Raw genomic sequence first — 12,447 nt, 5'->3', positions numbered from 1 at the left:
GAGGGGGGAGGGGCAGAGGGAGAAGCAGACTCCCCGCCGAGCAGGGAGCCCGATGCGGGACTCGATCCCGGGACTCCAGGATCATGACCTGAGCCGAAGGCAGTCGCTTAACCGACTGAGCCACCCAGGCGCCCACCTCTGTGCAGAGCTTTAAGAAAAGCAGCCTCTTGAACCTTTACCGATGACTTTCTTGCGACATCTTAATTATCCGTTTGTTGGTTCGCGAGTCGGTCTAGGAAGAAGTCTTTCTTTTATTCTTGGAAAGGGTGTACTTGGGAATGGCCAACAAAAAGCAGTAGGCGCTAAGGGCGCGCTATGTGCCGGGTTCGGGGGGCATGGGAGGCTGCCTGTGACTGGGCTTCCTCGCGGTCAGGGTGGGACCCCGAGCGCTGAGAAGAAGGAGCCGGGAATGACCACGTGCCCTGTGAGCCACCACCTGCACGAGGCCCACAGCTGAGGTCAGACACGGGAGGTCACTGGGAAGAAGGGACACTTCCCCGTCTGGGGGCAGCGACCGCCCCGTCACCCAGTCCCTGCACTGTGCACCCAACCCTCCCCAGCAGCTGTCTCCCTGTCGGCCTCCTGGGGTGCTGCCCTGCGTGGCCTCGCTGCACCCCTGCAGTCACCAGCCAAAGTCCCCGATGTAGTCCACAAACACTGCACAGTGGGATTCGTCGTATAATCATTGATGTCCCGGGTATAATCTTAGACGCGAGACCTCATTTATTCCTCATAACCCGGGAGGGCAGGGCTAATTCTGCCCAAATCACAACAGAGGTCAGAGGCTAAGGGATTTGTGGAGCCAGGATTCAGACTCTGATGGGTCTGGTTCTCAGCCCTGCTAGGAGCACAGACACTCGGCAGATAATGTTGTGATTTATGACAGGGCTCAAAGAAAGAAGAACCCAGCAGCTTCCTGTTTTAATTATCCTTGCTAATAACATTTCTGAAGAAATTCGTATGGTGTCAACACGCAGCTGTAACTTTTCTTCTTCCCCAGTGGCTGTGCAGGGCCTGAGCCTCGCCGTGGGCCTTGCACTGTGGGTCCCTGGAGTTTTGCAGCCTCCCTACAGATGCAAAACCGAGAAGTGAGCACGAATGATCCTGAATTGCTTAAATGCCACATGTGCATACGAGACCGGGGAAGCTCTGCTTGTTCAGAGGAGGGCCCTGCCCTGTGACAGGGGAAGTCAGGGGAGGGTGCGAGGAAGGGGCAAGATCTACCTGTGGGCAGGACTTAGGGTAGAGGAGAAGTGAAAGCAAGAACTGAAGTACCCAGCTGAGGCTGAGAAGAGTTCACACTGCCAAGTTAGAGCTTTAACTGCCGGCACGAGGAGTTGGACGGTGGTGCTGGGAGAACAGGCAGGAAGCAGTTACGCTCCGAGAGAGGGACAAAGAGGGTCTGTCCCCAAGTGGGAGCACAGGGGTAAAAAAGACTGTGAACCATTTTGAAGGAAGCGTGCCCCCCATCCCATGCCCCCAGGAGCCCTGCACTCTGCCGAGCGGTACAGCTGGTAATGATGACTCCCTGAGCTGTCGGCAGGCGACGCTGCACCTCGAGGACCACACGATGCCCTTTCTAGGGCCGACATGGGACCTCCACTCCCAGTAGCCTCCCTGTTCAAATGCCCACCTCACTTGACTCCTTCTGTCGACTGTGCTTAACCTCCCAAGCCTTAAAACCAGCACGAAACAGTTCTTCGTTCCTGAGGTTATTGCGCGGCTAAATCAGAGAATGCATGGAAAATGCAAAGCACGGGGCCTGGTGCTAGTGAACAGTGAGCAGATGGGGGCCACCGGTAGGACAGCTCTGCTCCCTTGGTCAGCAGAAACGAATGCTGAGTGACGAGCATGCTGTTTGAGGACTAGTCTGCTGTGGAAAGTGGCCGTGTCACCCTTTCTCTGGGAAATGTGAGACACGGGCAGGCAGCGGCAGGTGCCATCAAGCAGATTTAAAGTATGATCCCTTTCCAGGGCTTCCGGTAAGATAAGCTGGACTGAGGCAACCGTCTCACACAAGGGGCAGAACCGTTCCATTCTGACAGCGAAGCATGACTTCATACACTATTGTTGTACAGACAGACTTGGTTTCCCCTTTGTGTTTATACTCTGATGCCCTGGAGCCAAGCTGTAACAGATCCTTGGGTGGGAATCCAGGATGCTTTTGGACCCCAAGCAAAGAGGTCAAGTCCCAGCAACACTAGATGGACCTTTCACATAAGACTTGACTCATCCTATTCTCCAATGCCCTATGTGCAGGAAGAGCAAAGAAACTAACATTTATCCATCTCCGTATGTCCGGACGTGCTGTGCGTTTGACAGATGTTACGTTATGCAATCCTCACATCAGTCCTGTGAGATTGGAGTTGTGATCCGCATTGTTATAAGGGAGAAAATAGAGTATTGGTTGAAAGGTCTTGCCAAACTCACACATCTAGCCACTGTTGCAACCGAACTCCTGCCTCTCGTAGATCTGGCTCAAGCCCCTTCCTTCCTGCAGGTGCTCCTTCCCCCAAGTTGTCCTCAGGCCTCACTGTAAGCCCGGTAATGCTATTTCTACGATCCAAGTTCAGCAACTTTTTGTTGCAGGAGTCGTAAGAGGTTTGTAGCTTCATAATGGTGATTTGCTGTAAGAATGACCTATAACTGTATAATTGGGAATGAATGTAAACCCTGCAAGCTCTAATCAGCCCCAGATAGCATCATAGTTCATGACAAGTAAATGGTAGGTTGAACGAAAACAAAAGCCATAGGACAGAATATGGAAAGAAAGGTGCGGTAGAAGGGATTTCTTGCTCATCATTCGAGAGGAGAGTGGCGTGAGAGTTGATTCAAACACACGGAAGATCCAACAACAGAACATGTTAGCTTGTTTTAATTATGCTGTTTATAGTTGGATTCCAAGAGGATATATTTGCACTTGCCTTTTCAGATGTCTTTGCTGAAAAAGCTAGTCAATATATCAAGTATCCCTATGGTGGAGATACCATACATTTCTTTTTTTTTTTTAAGATTTTATTTATTTATTTGACAGAGAGAGGGAACACAAGCAGGGGGAGCAGGAGAGGGAGAAGCAGGCTCCCCACGGAGCAGAGAGCCCGGTGTGGGGCTCCATCCCAGACCCTGGGATCATGACCTGAGCCAAAGGCAGTCGCTTAACGACTGAGCCACCCAGGCACCCCGATACCATACATTTCATAAACGTTGGAGGAGGAGGGACCCTGCCCCTGCTACAGAAAACGTGGCACTATAAGGAAGAAGTGGAGAGGAAGGAGTTACTTAAGACAAAATATGTACAAAGTAACTTACCAGCAAGTGAGAACCAGGACAGCTGCGGGTGTGGAGTTGCCAGGTTATGATATTCCATGGCCAGCTGCCTGCTCAAGCCGAGCCTCAAAGGCCATCTGTGTCCTGGGGCAGGGCTGGGTCTAGATCTGGCTCTTTGCTTTCAGATTTCAGAAACCTCATGTAATGGGTCCCCCCAAGACTGACCAGTCCCCGAGAGGTGAAATCCTGGCAACCAAACTCACAGCGGACTGATAGAGAAACCAGAATGCCAGTTGAACCAACTTACAATGGAGGACATACCTTTCCAATTGCTTCTCCAGAGCACCCCTGTCTGCTGTGTACCGGAAAAACAGAATTAACATTTTTAAAATTGTTTTTTTATTTCTAGTTCAGCATGCAAGGGGCTTGGAAATCACTTCAATCCTAACGATAAATAAAATTGAACGTGAAAAAGCAACAATTCCTTTAGGATCTGTAAGAGAAGAAGGAGGACCTAGGACACAGCACTGCCCTCAAGACAGGAGAGACAGGTGGATACAGGGAGTTATGGCTCACCAGACAGACGCAGGCAACCAGCCCGGAAAGAGTGGAAAGAGCGCCAGGTAGGAAAACCTGAACTGTAATTGATGATCTGCTGGAGGCTCAGGGTGGACAACTGAGAGGTAAGAACCCCAGGAGGAACCTCATCACAGGGGAGAGGAAAGGGGCGCCCTGCTGCGAAGAAATTTACCTGCATCAGTTTCCCACAGTAAATACTTGGAGGAAAATGCCCCCTCATGCTGCCAGCATGGGGAGAGGAAAAGGAACCATTTTGAAATATGACCGAGCACTCTTTTTTTTTTAAGGCCTGCCCTCAGGGAAAACTAGTTAACCAGAGCATAGCCTGTTGGGGTATTACCAGAGCCCAGCTGACTTGGGAGGAGGGCAATACCCACTCCGGCTGATTCTCGCTGTCTTGCCCCAGCTGAGGAGAAAGGAAAAAAAAAAATCAAAACACTTGTGTAGTTCACGGGCCAGAGGCATAGGCTCACTAAAAGGCTGAGACCTAATCACAGGACTGTAGAATGCCTCCCCTCCCCTGACACCTCACCGCCTCAACACTAAAGGACTATTTGGAGAAATTTCTCTTACCCAATGTGTTGTGTTGAGCTTTCCAGAAAAAAACTGCAAGACACACAAAAGTCAGCGAATACAATTTGAAGAGACAGAGCAAGCATTAGAACCAGATACGGCAGGAACGTTGGAATTTAAAGCAACTATGATTAATATGCTAAGGGATCCAACGGATAAAGTAGACAGTGTGTAAGAACAGATGGGCAATGTAAGCAGAGAGATGGAAATCCTAAAGAAAGAACCAAAAAGAAATGGTAGAGATGAAAAACAATGTAACAGACAGGAAGAATGCCTTTGATGGGCTTAGCAGGATCCTGGACACAGCTGAGCAGAGAATCTTGGAGCTTGAGGATATCTCAGTAAAAACCTCCAAAACTGAAGAGCAAAGACAACAGAGACCAAAACAAAAAAAACAGAACACCAACTTTTGTGGGACAACTGCAAAAAGTGTAACATACTTGTAACAGGAGTACCAGAAGGAGAAAAAAGAAAAAATGGACCAGAAGAAATATTTGAAACAATAATGACGGAGAATTTTGCCCAAATTAATGCTAGACACCAAACCACAGATCCAGGAAGCTCGGAGGACACCAAGCAAGATAAATGCAAAAACAAACACAACAACAAGAATCTATGCCTAAACAACATTTTCAAATTACTGAAAATCAAAAAGAAGCAATCCTGAGAGGAACCAGAGGAAAAATACACCTTACCTATAAGAGGAGCAAAAGTAAGAATCACATCTGGCTTCTCCATAGAAACCATGCAAGCAAGAAGAGAAAAGTGTTGAAAGATCAAAACCACCAACCTAGAATTCTGTATCCTGAGAAATTATTGTTCAAAAGTGAACAAGAGAGAAAAGTGTTCTCAAACAAACAAAAATTGAGAGAATTTGTTGCCAATACACCTGCCTCGAAAGAAAAGTTAAAAGGAATTGTTTAGAGAGAAGAAAAATAGATCAGAAACTCAGATCTACATAGAGAAAGGAACAGCATTGAAGAAAGGATAAGTGAAGGTAAAATTAAAACTTTATTTTTCTTATTCTTAATTAATCTAGCAGATAACAGTTTGTTCAAAATAATAATAGCAACAGCGTATTAGCTTATGTATGTATCTGTGTATATATACACTTACATATGCTTATATATAAGTGAGATGAGCAACAGCAGTGATACAGGGACAGAAGGGAAGAATTTGGATCATTTTGCTCCTGTAAATTAGGATCATTTTGTTCACGACCTGTGAAGTTGTATAGTGTTATTTGAAAGTAAACTTGTATTCGTTGTAAATGTATTTTGCAAACACTAGGGCAACCACCAGAAAAAAGGTGAAAAAAAAAGTATTATTGATATGCTAAGAAAGGAGAGAAAATGGAATTGTATAAAATGCAAAAGAGAGTGGAAGACAAAAATAGGACCAAACAAGGGCAACATACTAAAAAGCAGTAACAACTATGGCTGACATTAACCCAACCTAGATCCAAAATTACTTTGAATGTCAATGGCCTAAATGCATCAAGGCACTAAGAGATCACCAGAGTAGATTAAAAAAAAAAAAAAAAAAGACCCAACTATACATTGCCTACAAGAAACCCACTTTAAATATAATGACACGTATAGATTAAAAATAAATGATTGGAGAAAAATATACCATGCTAATATTAATCAGAAGAAAGCAGGAAGAGTTACATCGATTTCAGACAGAAAAGACTTCAAAGCAAAGAAAGCTATCAAGGATAAAGAAAGGCATTCCGTATTGATAAAGGGGTCAGCCTCCAAGAAGACCTAACAGTCCTCAACATGATACACCAAACAACAGAGCAGCAAGCTACACAATAATTGCTTGTGAAGCAGGAATCAGGGAAAAGGTGGTGAAGGGTGTGGGGCTCAGACTGCGGACTGCGGTAGAGTCTGGAATGCCTTCTCTACCATTCCCTTGATACCCCTGGATAAACACTAACTACATTCTTACTCTTCAGCTCTCTTTTTCCAGGCTCTATATGGGATGTTTCATACCTACTCTTTTAATTCTCCTCAAATCAACTATCACAACCTACTTAGTCATTACTTTACGTAATGTAAGCTTCTGATAAATGTTGGGTTAATCTAATCTTAATGTAGCAAACCGTGAAATCCTCAGCAGCGCATGTGCAAAACTTCCTTTAGGGCAGGTTTCGTCTGCAGATGATATTGTGAAGATTCTGTTAGTTTCTCCCTTCAACAGCTGACACCTTCTGATCGTGTCTCCAGATTCTGGAGATTCTCTCTACTGCCCACACAGACAACCGATGTGTTACGGATTCTAAAAGTGCTAGAGGATTCTGGAAGGAAGGAGGAACGGAATTCATATTGGCCTGAAACAGAGGTCTGATATCACAGGGTTTTCCTTCCATGTCTAATGCAGTTCAAGTGTTTGGGTAGTACATCCCCTAGAGTTCATGGTAACAGAGCACCTCCTCACTTACCAGAATACTGTCTTAGTCTGCTTGGGCTGCTGGAACAAAGTACCGTAGACTGAGTGACTTAACAGACATTTACTTCTCACAGTTCTAAAGGCTGGGAAGTCCAAGATGGAGGTGCTAGCAAATTCTGTTCCTGGTGAGAACTCTATTCCTGCCTCACAGGCAGCTGTATTCTTGCCGTGTGCCCACAAGAAAGAGTTCTGGTCTCTCTGCCTCTTCTTAAAAAGGGCGCCTGGATGGCTCCGTCAGTTAAGCGTTGGACTCTTGGTTTCGGTTCAGGTCATGATTTCAGGGTTGTGAGATCGGGCCCTGCATCAGGCTCCCCACTTAGCAAGGAGTCTGCTTGAGATTCTCTCCCTCTGCCCCTCCCCCCCTTTAAAATAAATAAATCTTATTTTTTTAAAGGCACTAATCCCAGTAAGGGGCCCCACCTTCATGACCTCATCTAAATCGAGTTACCTCCCAAAGGGGGTTCCTCCAACTACCATCACATTGTGAGTTAGGGTTTCAAAATATGAATTTGGGAAGGACACAAACATATAATCCATACAGACACCCACCGGTCCCTTCGTACCAGGCATTGTCTATGAAGTGGGGAAACGGTGAAGAGTTTTCAGTGCTCATGCAACTATTGGTATGGAGCCAGTGAACAGTGGAACAGAGAGGTTTGTCTTCTGACCAGCTTATTAAATGAGCTTCAAGTAAAGGGTAAAGGAAATTAATGTGCCTAGGTTTTGGAACATGATTTTGCTGAGGATTGTCCAGGGTCTTTTAAGGCCATAATTAGAGACCAGACCAGACCTTTCCATTCCTCATCTGCTCTTCTGGACTCCAAAGCGTTGCCTTTCTCCAAAAGGAAAATTAAAAACACAAATTCTCAAGTGGTTTGATAGTAAGTCAGCCCAGCAAATTTTACTTTCCATTAAAAGTCACCAGCTGTCATGTGCTTAGCTTTAAATGGAAATAACTTGCTCTCAAGGAACATTTTTCAGTTGATGTCACTTGTGAGTTTTATTTTCTCCTAATGAAAAATGTATTCGCATTCGTGTGGCTTTGGTGACAGGAAAGCCCTGGACGGAAGTGATTGCCCGGAGGAAGCGAATTGTTCTGCCGGCCAGAGCAGAGGATTCCCAGTGCCGTAGGGAGAGGGCTTTGGGGAGCAGAGGGGAGCAGAGGTTATGGTAATGGTCTGTCTTCTTGCCGTGAGGGTCTCACAGCGCTCCTCCCCTTAAAAAAAAAAAAACGAACACTGCAACAAAAAAGTGCTTTTGAGTGTTGAGGAGGTTTGGAGAGAGCAGTGACTATTTTAACGTGATGAATGGTTTTAGGAAGGCAGCCCTTCTGATGCGTGTTTGCTGAGAGCCTGTTGCAGCTGAGGCCAAAGCCCTCCCCAGGCTCTTCTCAAAGGAAGCATCCTCTGTGCTGAATGCAAGTGCCTAGACTCTCTGGTCTAGTGGCGGTTGGATTCATCTCTCCAGGACTCTCAAGAACAAAACAAAACAAAAAGAACCTCTAGATGGAAGGGCTCTGAGGCCCGAACCCAGTCATACATACCTGGTCCCTCAGGGGCTGCTTGCAGTGGGTCCTGTGACCAGCATCGGGGCCCAGCAGATGGACAAGGCAGGAGGGTGACACCCAGGACCCCCAGCTTTTCCTACTGGGCGGTCCCTGCGGGGGGGAGGGGAGGACAGAGCTGCAGGGTCGCCACCTACGCAAAATGACCCGTGGGGACCAGAGACATGGGGAGCTGGTTAACCCTATGAAACCAGGCACCAGAGAAGGGGAGACAGCAACACTTGCAGCATTGGGCCACCCCCACACTGAGGGCTGGAGACGCCCCTCCCCTGCACCCTCAGCAGGGGCTCTCTCACCTCACCGGCCCCCGACGTGAGCACACGTGCTTGCACACGCGTGCCCACACCACGGGCAAACCACAGCCTTCAGACGTGGGGCTGCCGCAGGGGCCATCCCGGCTAAGGCCGCGCGGCCCTGAGCCCCTGCCCCCACGTTCCCAGGACAGCACCCCGAAGTGCACAGTGTTCTCCGCAGACACCGAAGCCCCCTCCCCCTCGAGCTTGGCGCCCAGGGGCTGCCCCCAGGGAGGACTCCCCTGGCAGCTCCCGTCTCAGCAGTTGGGGCCAGCTCCAGGAATGCTAGATTCTGGCTGCCCTTCCAGCCAAGGTCCCCTCCGCTCCCCCCTTGTCTTCTCGAGCCGGAGCCAGCCAAGGGATTCGTCATGTTTCCGAGCTCTACCCTGCTGCTTGATTTATGCCCAGAAAGGCCAGGAGCGCAGACTCCAGAGGAGGGTGAGGGTTCGCTCGAGGGGGTGGGTGGGTCGAGAGCCGCTGGAGGTCTGTCACCCCGGGGGGCACTGACAGCGTCCCGGGCTTGGAGACTGACCGCTCAGCTCCGTGAGGGCGGAGAACCACAGGCTCCACAGATGTCAGGCGGGACAGAGATGAGCTCGCGCTCTCTCTCTCTCTGTCTCTCTGTCTCTTGTGCAATGGCCATAAAAGGAGTAAAGCTCCAATTGCCCTCTCAGTGGGCTTCACCTAAAAGGGCTTTCGGAAAAGTTTCCAGCCTTCTCCTTTGGGACATTGGATGGGGTCTCTTTGGCCAAAGAGAAAACGAGTAACAGATGAAGTCCATGCAGATGAAGAGGCCAAACCGAAATGTTAATCACCTCCAAATATGCACTGAGGCCTCCAAAGCCTCTCTTGGCTCTCCTCAGAGGATCTTTGATTGGGGACGCTTCCCCATGGGGTGGGGGGCTCGCCGCCGCTCTCTGGGAATACATTTGAGGGCCCAGCTTGCACGAAGATAAATAACTGTCCCTCGGTGCCTTTACTGTGCCCGTGGTGGTGACTTTCAATGGTCGAAATACTGACTGCAGCGCTTGCTTAAACTAATACTTCTACGACGCTCTCATAAAAGCTCAAGACGCTGTCATCCAAGATGAATAAAAATGCCTCTTTTTATTGCGCTGCATATGAAAACATGAGATCATTGGAATATATTTAGAGTGAGGTTTGGCAGCCTCTACATGTTTACAATTCTTGGACTCGACGCTCTTATGTGAATCGGAGGCTCTCTTTCCCCTCTTCACCTTCTTTTCTAAGATGGTGAATGCCTGCTCCCGGAGTTCATAATCCCTTTTCTTGCTAGGACCCGACGTCACCCTCGCTCTGTGGCTAGCAGCATCCTCGGCACTAACGACTAGCTATAGAGCCCGTGTCTGGAGATGTTAAGGTGTTAATGCCATCACCGAAGTGGCTCCCCATCATCCATCGGCCAGAGCGAAGCACCCAGGGGGGTTGAGCAGAGTACCTGAGAATACTGGCTTTTCCTCGGTGCTTTGAATCATGATTTGGTCTGACTCTCTTGGGTAGAAGGCTAAAGTGCCTTGTGGTCACTGACGCTACGTAGATTTCCAAATTCTCTCTGGAGCCTTCAGGAACAGCACGGACTCGGCGGGGGGCGGCTTTCACGGTGCTATCTTGTACTAATTTGCCTCTGGGGTGCTGGTTCTCACACTGGCTTCGCACCAGAATCCTCCGGAAGCTTTAAACAACACTGATGCCTGGCCTCCCGCCCTCGGAGATTCCAACTGGACGGATCTGGGGTACAGCTAAGCATCTAAAGTCTTAAAAACAGTATTATACTCTACTCCCAATTATGGTTTTTGAAATTATATATCACAGGAAAGAGATTTGGAAGAACATTCACCCATATGTTGACTATCTCTGAGTAGCAGAAGAGGAATCTTTATTCACTTCGATACCTTTCTGTGTGTCCTGATTTTTTTTTTTTTTTTTTTTGGCAACAAAACAAATGTCAATGAAACAAATTGGTGTAAAGGAGGGAAAAGCGATTTCCCTGCTTGAAAGGAAAGAAACTCGGGATACAGCAGAACTCCCCTTCTTTCCCCCTGCCTGGATTTCCTCCTGCGTCCCCATTTCTGAAAATGGCACCGGGTCCTCACCTGCTGCCCTTAGCCAGTGACCATCCAGGCATCCTGCCCTCCCTAACTCCATTCATCCAGTGACTTACTAAGTCTCTACACTCAGCTTCCTTCACATTGCTTCAATTTCTCTGCTTCCATCCACACAGGCTCCCTTCCTCTGCCACCTTCCTTTGAGCCTCCCGTTATCTTGCTTCCATACTGATGGAGCTGGCTGCTCAGCAGGCTCCCCCCGCCCCCACCCCTGCCCTGGAGGCTGCGGTGCTCACTTCAGACACAGCCATCTACCCGACACCCACACCTGCTCCTGTCCCTCACCTGCTCACAACTTCAGCGATCTCCTCCTTCCAGAGCACAGTCCCAGGTCCTGGTGTGGCTCACAGGGCCCTCCCTGCCCCGACCTGCCCACCTTCCCAGTCCTCACCTGCACCCTTCCCACTCACCATGGACACCTGAGTTCCTGACTCAGAGCCCTTGTGGTGCTGCTCTCGCATCTGGAAAGCCCTTGCCTCCCGATCCTAACCTTTCCGCGGTGGTAAATTCCTGCTACGCAAGATTCCGTGGGGACCTCCTTCTCCAAGGAGCCCCCGCTTTACAGACTCCTCGACCCCCAGTCTCTTTCACAGTCCTGTTTGCCTGGTTGCACTGGTTATTCTTTCTGTCTGACTGTCTGTCTGTCTCCCCCACTGCTGTCTGACTGATGCAGAACTCTCAGTTTGTGCCCCAGCACCACTCACCTTGCCTAACAGTTCCCAGGCTGTCGATAAATGAATTAAGGAAGGAATAGATAATATTAAGCCCTTATATTTATACAGCTCTTTATGATTTTTCAAAGTACTTTCATAGGTGTTTGGGGTTGGACTGTGTGCCCCAAAATTGTCCCCAAAAGTATCACCTGCGCGGTCTGCATTCTAGTTTATCCCCTGGGCAAGGTTGGGAGAAAGGAGGGGTGTATCCCTCCTCTGTTGTGGGGGGGGGGGGCTAGAGGGGCAGGTACTGCCTCCCCGCCTGCTCCCAAATCAGATGCTCCTACAGGCTGTAGTGCGGGGCCCTGGGACAGACACTGTCCCCTCAAGGAGCAGGAAGGCATTTAACTGACTTCCATAAACTATGAAAAAGCACCTACAAAGTGCCGGATATTATGCTAAAGAGCCAGTCAGATGGGGACAAATTAGACATGGTACCTTCATCAGAAAAAAAGCATGTACACCTGTAGACAGCCACCATTCCGGGAAAATGGTTACAAGGGATGCAAGTAAGGTGCCATGGGCGTTTAGGAAAGATGATTTCCAGATGGGAATTCAGCAAAGACTTCTCGGTGGAGGCGGCATTATTTCAGCTAAACCCTGAAGTGAGGGCACAGTTTGGACAAGAGGCATTGATGCGGGGATGGAGGGAGATGGAGCCGTAGAGACACGCGAAGTCTCTTCAAGTTGCAGTGTCTACTACTAGCTTGAACCACATGAAAGTGCCGATATTTTACTGGTTTTACCTATAATAACATCAATTTCGGGCAATTCGACGTAATACTTACCAGGGAAGTGGCAGTGGGAAAACAGGGCGTAGAGAGAAAACAAGGCAGAAGTTCAGTGTTTTTCTCAGTAGCTGGTACACTTTACACTGA

The sequence above is a fragment of the Mirounga leonina genome, unplaced genomic scaffold (assembly GCF_011800145.1).
Source record: "Mirounga leonina isolate KUSES-001 unplaced genomic scaffold, KU_Mleo_1.0 Mir_154, whole genome shotgun sequence".
NCBI classification, from domain to species: domain Eukaryota; kingdom Metazoa; phylum Chordata; class Mammalia; order Carnivora; family Phocidae; genus Mirounga; species Mirounga leonina.
The sequence above is the reverse complement of the archived record's forward strand: the minus strand, read 5'-3'. Positions refer to the sequence as shown.